Raw genomic sequence first — 8,698 nt, 5'->3', positions numbered from 1 at the left:
TAATGTAACAAAGATAACAAGTACTTGTGATTTAAGCTTTCTCTATTTAGGACCTCCTGAAGGCATAAGAATGTGATTGCCAAATTTCTTTTCTTTCTTTTCTTATTTTAAGCTAGAATAGCCCCTTTGTTTAACTCCTCAATAAGATATGCTTCCATTTCATTTAATTCCAACATTCTAATGTATTATGTCTGTTTATTTAGTAGAGAGAGACATTTGAGAACAATGAACTCTTGGTTCACAGGGAGTCCCATTTCTGTAAGGAATTTTTATATCTTTTTTCTTCTTCTTCTTTTTGCAAGACAGTAGAGAGGCTTTGCAATATCCAAGACAGGTTATCCAGCACATGAACAAACGGATTCCTATTTGAAAAATATTATTTTAAAATAAATATTGTACAATACATTTCTTGATTTATGTACACTAGCAATGGACTCTTGAATTAGTTACACACAATCAAGGTGGGTAATACCCAAAGTGAGGCTTAATATAAAGGCCAAGATATTTCATAAATAGCCATGGCATATAATAGCTCTACTTCACATATAACAGCTCTAGAACAAAATCTGTGATCTTATGTCTCAAACACAGATATTTATTACTTTGTCAAAATAATTATAGACTACTGTAATATTCCCCATGTTTGGTTTCTTTGAGTCTCTCAGACTGGCTAGATTGCCCTTATCCAGAAACAATGGTACCTATAAAATGAGATGGAAATGGAAATACATCTCCAGCTGTCAAAGCAGGGCTGCAGAAATTTGCCCCTCTAGACATTTTAGACTTCAGTTCCCAGCAAGTCCCATAAAACATAGCCAGTGTTTAAGAATTGTGGGAGCTATTTCCAAAACATTTCTTATATTTGGACTAAGGCCACAAGTTTTAGCACTAGATCAATAATTATTCCCATGATATATGCATCTGCTTTTTTAGAGGACAAGGATGCAACCCTATCTAGAATAGGTTGTACATTCAGTGCTTAAATGTAAGAGACTGTTCTGTTGGATTTCAGCTTCAGTGTAAGTGTGGTTATACTATAATTAGGGATTTAGACAGTTCTAGTCTTTAAGATTTGGGGAAAATATATTTCAGTCATTATGTGAACTCAGTTAACTCTGGTAAAATAAAAAAAGTGATTCACCACTATTTCCTCCTTGATTTAGGAGATGTCAAATAGATCTAAGTAAAGTTTTACTTTGAAAGCTCTGATGCTGCCCACACTGAGTGTTGAATATGGCCTCTGGGGAAACTTGTTCATTGCAGTGCTTTCTTTCTGTGAAATGTTTTGAGACTTCACTAAAAATTATCCTATCTTAACAAAATAATTAGCCACCATAGATAAAAATAGAGAAACAGAGAAAAGGGGAGAAGGGAAGAATTCAATGATTAAAGTTGTACTATAAAGCTGAAACCAGAACTGAAGTGGGACAAATGTTTTGTCATCTAATGGTCAGCTGGGATGCACAAATCACATCTGTAAGAAACTGTGGTTTGTTTTTATGGATGTACCTGAGAATACAGATATAAACTCTTTATTATTTCATCCTTTCAAGTAAGGACAAATAATTATGATAATTGTCTCCCTTTTGTGAGAGAAAATGAATATTCCTTCACAGTATTATCCCTATATTCTCCTCACAATGTTCTGAAGTGGTACAGAGGTGTTTCTGCAGAAAAGTAAATACATGAGGTTGGGTTGGTTTGCACAAAAATCCTGTTTTCTTCACAGTGTAAATCACTGGTTTATTGCTCTATAAAACAGGGTTTCATAAGTGTCAGGAAACCCACCTGAGAATGATTATAAATATTCTTTGTGTCAGAGATCTGCCACCTAGAACCAAGGAGCCAGATCTCTTCTAAATATAGCCATTGCATTTTTGTAGACATTCCAGATTCTGTCTATAACTCTTGCCACGCTCCACAAGATATACCAAAGTACTGGCATAGTCAGATAACACCACTGAAACACATCAGCAATGTTAGATGGCCTGTGTCCAAACTCCATACCACAGTCTGAGTGGAATGGATCAGACCTTTCACAGTGCCTCTATCAGTCCCATAAACAGATGTAGCCTTATCCATGTACTGAATCCTGGATGTTTCTATGCATATGCATCGGAGACAAATGTAGTCTCAAAACGCTTTTGTACATCTCTCTCTCTCTCTCTCTCTCTCTCTCACACACACACACACACACACACGCACAAACACATCATCAGCGCCAAGTCCCCAGACTCTACAAAGTTTGAGAAAGAAAAATTCAGGGGAAAATCCTAATTGCCTAAATAATCCCTGAACTACCTGAAGAATGGTGGTTTGAGTTGTTCCCCCCGATCTTCTGCAAATGCTCAACAACAACAACAACAACAACAACAAATATTCCACCTTCCCCCCCAAGATTGCAACTGAAGACAGCTAACAACATTTTAAAACTACACAAAAAGTTTTGATAAAAATATAAATATAAAAAGCAATTAAAAGCAATTAAACAATTTATAAAGTTACAGCATTAAACATGTTTTTTTAAAAAAAATGTTGTTTTTTTGGGCTATGCGGCCATGTTCTAGAAAAGTTTTATCCTGATGTTTTGCTGGCATCTGTAACTGGCATCTTCAGAGAATGCTGGCATGGAAGTGAGTGGGGTATATATATTTGATAGTTTGTTGTGGCACCAGAGCTCTCTGAAAGAGAAGGCCATGTAATCCCGCCTCGATCTGCAAGAAGAGGCGGAAAATAGAAATAAAATGTATTACTATTATTACTATCTCACAAAACTTAATATCCCAGTATCCCATAGTAGTGAGCCATTGCAGTTCAAGCAGTGTCAAACAATTCTACAGTATAAATACGTCCCGGGACTCTAGGAGACAAATTCTTGCTCGGCCCCAGAAACCCACTGGGTAAATTATACTCTTTCAGCCTCCTAGGAAAGCAATGGTAAACCTTCTCTGAACAAATCTTGCCAGTCAGAGGGTCACTGTAAGCCTGAGTTGACATTAAGAAACATAATTACAAAATATGTTCCTACTACTTTAAGAGAGGTTGACTAGTACACTAGGAAAAATAAGAAAAATGCAGATACCAGGACAGATGTTTTTATTTTACAATACCTAGTGTTAGAATCATAGAATCATAGAGTTGGAAGAGACCGCAAGGGACATCCAGTCCAACCTAGATTTCTCAAAATGTATATCATGTACAATGAAAGTTTTTTGCAGTCATCCCGATGATGTGGTGTACAATTTGGATCCGAAATAAACTGCCAATTTGATAACAAACTATTAACTTTGGCCCTTCTGAAATGGTGTGTAAAAATGTTTACACATTAGTCAAATTTATTTGTGTACAACTCTCAAAGTTTCTGTAAACAAGTTGTTGTGTATGTTTAGTAGCCTGCTGAAAGGATTAGCACTATCACAGTTTTCCATTTGTGCAAAAAGAATTGGCTCCATTTTCATGTTATGTAATCATATCACATAGCTAAAGATGTCATGAAAACCGTGTAATGTGACAGTTGCTAAGTTGCAGTCTAAAAACCCTTATTTTGTAAATAACAGTTCTGGCTGCATAGTAAATAACTGTATAAAACTTGTATAAATTGTCAGCTTGCAAGTTGCCGCTGCTTTCACTGCACTAAATCATATATGTCTTTTTTTTTCAGGCCTTTCCCTCCATGAATAATGTATACCTTCAGTTCATAAATCCATTGGACTGCCTGTTCATCATCCACGCATCAGCTCCTTTTGGAATTAGGCAAGCAGAAATGTCTAAATAACTAAGAGCTATTTGCATAGATATAATTAATATAGGAGGAAATGACTTACAATATGAATTACATGTTACAGTATTCAAACATATTGTTTCTCAAATACCCGCGAGAAAGGTAATACAAGCAGTTATTTCAGCTGAAAACATCATGATGTAACATTCTTCATGCTTGTTTTTATATATAAGATAGAACTGCCATTTTGCTCCCAGAAAAGAAAAAACAAGACCACACATACACACACAATTCTGTACACAAAATCTGACTGAATAGGCTGTTGAAATCTTCAACAGTGACTCTGGAACCATATTCTCCACCACACTTGGAGCGGGGGGGAGTGTGCATGCTTAAGAGAGTACCTGCTAGGGAAGTAAGTGTTATGACACTTATCTTATAACACTTCTTTTTGCCATTTTGGGAAGAACTGAGATTAAGATTATATCCACCGGGTTACACAGGATTCTTCTCCTGTTTTATCCTAAGGCTTTTCTTCCCTCATAACTATTTCTCTAGCTTGTAAGCCTCCCAGTTCCTTAAGCTTCTTTTCTATTAAGGTTTTTTTTTTAAATCTTAGTAGTGTGTTTTTGATGATGTTACTTAATAATCACATCCATCCACTCTTTTGTGAACAAGAAGAAAGTAACTTTTATTTATAGAAAGATCTCTTTTGGTAGCTAGTTCTCAAAGTTTGTGGATACAACCTGTACTTCACTTCACTTGTTACAAATTGACTTTGTCCCAGTTCATTCAAAAACTTCATTTGCACTTCAACTGTGTTTTAGGTCTTTACATGCACCTTCCACCAAAGTTCATTCATGAGGAACATAAATCCTATGAAATTCTAGCTTTATTCAAAAATTACAATTCTACGGAACAAGGTGAATATAAGCCTTCACTTTACTGGCTCTCCACTGCTCAAAGAATGTAATACCTTACATTTCTTTTGTCCCTTTTAAAATCTAAAATCCTTTTTCCTTATATGGGAGTCTGAATCCCCTTCAGGCTGAACCCTTATTCCCAACTGCACTCTTGGCAGTTCTATGACACACTCCTGCTTCTTAATGGCTTCTCTTCCCTTTTTATAGCTGCTCAACAAGCAGGCCCCTACCTTTTTGTCAGCCTGTCTCCAATTGGCTGCTCTGAGCATTCCATTTTGCCAGTGTCTCTCCACAAAGATCTGGGAGCATTGTTGAAGAGTACCATCAGTGTGGAGAGGAATCAAAGTGGGGAAATGGCCTCTGTAGCTCCATGTAGTTACCAACCTTGCTGTACACAGCAGAAGATCTGATGATTACAAATGGGTAAAGCAATATGTCCCTACTCATAAACTCAGAATAGCACTAATAATTGTTTAGTGTCAGGCAGCAGTGTGAACACAGGACCAGTAGGTAAGGGCAGTATTCAAAGGAGCAATAGCTCTAACTGCCTTCTAGTCTGGAAATGAAATAGCAATAGGAATAGCAAGTACATTTCTATACCACTTATCAGTACTCTTAAGCACCCCGTAAGCAGTTTACAATGTGTAAACTTAGTTTTTTTGTGGGGTTTTTGGGGCTATGTGGCCATTTTCTAGAAGAGTTTATTCCTGATGTTTCATAGAATCATAGAGCTGGAAGAGACCGCAAGGGCCATCCAGTCCAACCCCCTGCCATGCAGGAAATCCAGATCAAAGCATCCTCGACAGATGGCCATCCAGTCTCCATTTGAAGACCTCCAAGGAGGGAGACTCCACTCCGAGGAAGTGTGTTCCACTGTCGAACAGCCCTTACTGTCAGGAAGTTCCTCCTAATGTTGAGGTGGAATCTCTTTTCCTGCAGCTTGCATCCATTGCTCCGGGTCCTAGTCTCTGGAGCAGCAGAAAACAAGCTTGCTCCCTCCTCAATATGACATCCCTTCAAATATTTAAACAGGGCTATCATATCACCTCTTAACCTTCTTTTCTCCAGGCTAAACATACCCAGCTCCCTAAGTCTTTTCTCATAGGGCAAGGTTTCCAGACCCTTCACCATTTTAGTCACCCTCCTTTGGACACGCCCCAGTTTCCAGCTTTGCCAGCATCTGTGGCTGGCATCTTCAGATAATTCTATGGATGCCGGCCATGAAAGGCTTTGACTTCACAATATGTAAACTAATTGCCCACAACCAGCTGGTTACCCATTTCAGTGACCTTGGAAGGATGCCAGGCTGAGTTGACCCTGAGCCTGTGGCTGGTATTGAACCCACAACCTTGTGGTTTGTGAGTCATTCAACCACTGTGCCATTGGGGCTCCTGGTTTGCTGGACAAGGAAACAGTGGCCACCAACTTCTTACCTCAGAACATTACCATACCCTGAAGAAATAATGCAATGGGATGCTCAAATACACCGAGAGATTAAAAAGAGAAATGGCTGCAACTTGTCTTCTGACTCCTAATCTTGAAAAGCATTTTTTAAAAAAATATATCAAAAGGAAGGGATGCTCATTTGAGATGTGGTGCTGGAGATGACATCTGTGAATACAACAGACTGCTAAAAAGATAAATAAATTTGTCCTAAAGCAAATCAGAGCCAAACTCCTCCCAGAATATGAGGTTGTCATATTTTGGCCATATTGTGAGAAGAAAGGACTCTCTAGAAAAGAGAATAATGTTTGGTAAAAACTAAGAGTAATAGGAAAAGTGTAAGTCCATATACCAAATGGATAGATTTTATAAAGAAGCCACAACCATGAGTCTGCAAGAGTTGAGCAGGGCAGTTGAAGAACAGGTGACATGAAGGGCTCTAATTTATATGGTTGCCATAGGTCAAAATTGCCTTGAAGGCAGTTTACACCAACATTTAAGGATGCTGGCATCTTCTGCAAGCTGTGAGGCCCCAGTATTTGCACAGCCAGGCTCTATGTTGATGCTGGGACTGGTCCTCTAATATAGGCACTGGTAAAGATGTTTAGCTTAAATCAAGACAATTTTTCAAGACTTATGACTTCTAGTATTTTGTGTACAATAGCTATTTTTCCTCTCTGAAAATGTAAGCTTTGTTAATTTGCATGCAAACAATAGATGAATGCTAATATTATTTACACTTAGGATAATTTTCTCATTTCAGGGAAAGATCTCAAGCTATTCTTAGAGTTTTTTGCATTTCAGGAAATAAATCATTTTCTGAGGAGTTTGTTTTCTTCGAATAGGAAAATATTATTTTCCAGCATAGATTAGCATTTCTGTAATATTTAGAAACATAATGATCCATCAGGACAGGGGAAGGGCAGGAAGTAAAGTTTAGGCTATTGGTTCTCTGTGAAACAAACATGCAGAACTGTACATTCAAAGCTGAGCTGCATTTTTGATCTGTGTATACTAATAATAATAAAATGGGGATGAGATTCAAGAGAAAAGCACACAATACATGTGTGCATATATCCTAAATCCTATTGCTACAACAACTAGAATAGACCTATTTAAACAGCATAATTTACAGTGCATGTGCATTTGCACACTTATACATATTCAAAATAGAGTCTCTATTTTGATCTGTTTCCTAACAGCATTTTGTTTATTGGCTACATGATACAGTTATGATTGGCAGACACATCTTTTGAACCACCAAGCTGAAGGTAGTTCACCAGACATGAAGTCCCACAAGGACCACAAAAGGTCATGTTTCAGTTTTGTTACCTGATGAAGATGCAAAAATGAGACTGAGGGAGCAGGAGTATTTTAAGCCATACATAGCATAATGCAGTGATTCCCAAACTCTGGTCCCCCAGGTGTTTTGGACTTCAGCTCCCTGAAGCCTCAGACATCTTAGCTCTCTTTGAGAAGAGCAGCTATCCTCCAGCATTGCCATCTGGAATCTATCTGAGAGGTAGGAATGGAACCACTGGAGTGCAGTGCCTCAGGTGTTCCATAAGAACACCATGGTCAATGGTATCAAAGGCTGCTGAGATGTCCAAGAGCACCAACAGGGTCACATTTCCCCTGTCGATGCCCAGATGGAGATCATTGACTACGGCGTATCCTGCCCTGAAGCTGGTTTGAAATGGGTCCAGATAATTGGCTTCCTCCAAGACAGCTTTTAGTTGAAAGGCAATTGCCCTCTTGATCCCCTTGCCCAGGAATGGTAAAAGGGAGATTGGCCTATAGTTGTTTCTTATCAGGGAGTCAATGGCGGTTCTTTTCAGAAGCAGTTTAATCATTGCTTGTTTTAATTTGTGTGGAAATTTTCCCTCCCTAAGGGATGCATTAATTATAGATCTTAACAATGTTTTTACTGCATCCCCACCTTGGGAAGTCAACCAGGACAGATCAAGGGGGCATGTTGTCTTCCTTACACTTCCAAGGAGCTTGTCCATTTCATCGGTATTGACAAACTCAAAATGATCCAGTTTAACATAGTCCACGTTGTCCCTGGACAACTCTCTTACTGTTTCTGATGTAATGCCCATGTCCAGATCAACTCTTATCTAAGAGATTTTATCTGTGAAAAAGTCATTAAATGCATTCCAGCAGGCTTTAGTTGGTTCTAAAAGAGGGTTCAGGGCAGGAGACAACTTAGCTCTTTAACCACCCTGAACAGCTCTGCTGAACGAGACCTTGCAGATGCAATGCATGCAGCATAGAAAAAAATTATTTGCTGCATCCATTTCCACTCCATAGGACTTCAAGAAGTCTCTATGGTGTGTCTTATCAGATAAAAGTTGATGTTTCCACAAGCGGTGCTCTAGTCGTTACACAGCCCACTTCATTTTACAAAGATCTTGTGTGTACCATGGTTTGTTTGTTTTTAAGTGGGCTGGAAAGGATGCTTGGAAGTGATAGTGTCTATAGCCTTGGTAAGATCGTCATTCCAGGTATCAACCAAGGCTTCAACAGAATCGCCATCGTTTCCAGCTCTAGAACCCTCTAGGGCTTCCTGGAACTTAACTGGTTCCATCAGCCTCTGAGGGTGGACCAT

The sequence above is a fragment of the Sceloporus occidentalis genome, unplaced genomic scaffold (genome assembly GCF_023333645.1).
Source record: "Sceloporus occidentalis isolate IW3139 unplaced genomic scaffold, rSceOcc1.0.p SCAF_2, whole genome shotgun sequence".
Classification (NCBI taxonomy): Eukaryota; Metazoa; Chordata; class Lepidosauria; order Squamata; family Phrynosomatidae; genus Sceloporus; species Sceloporus occidentalis.
The sequence above is the reverse complement of the archived record's forward strand: the minus strand, read 5'-3'. Positions refer to the sequence as shown.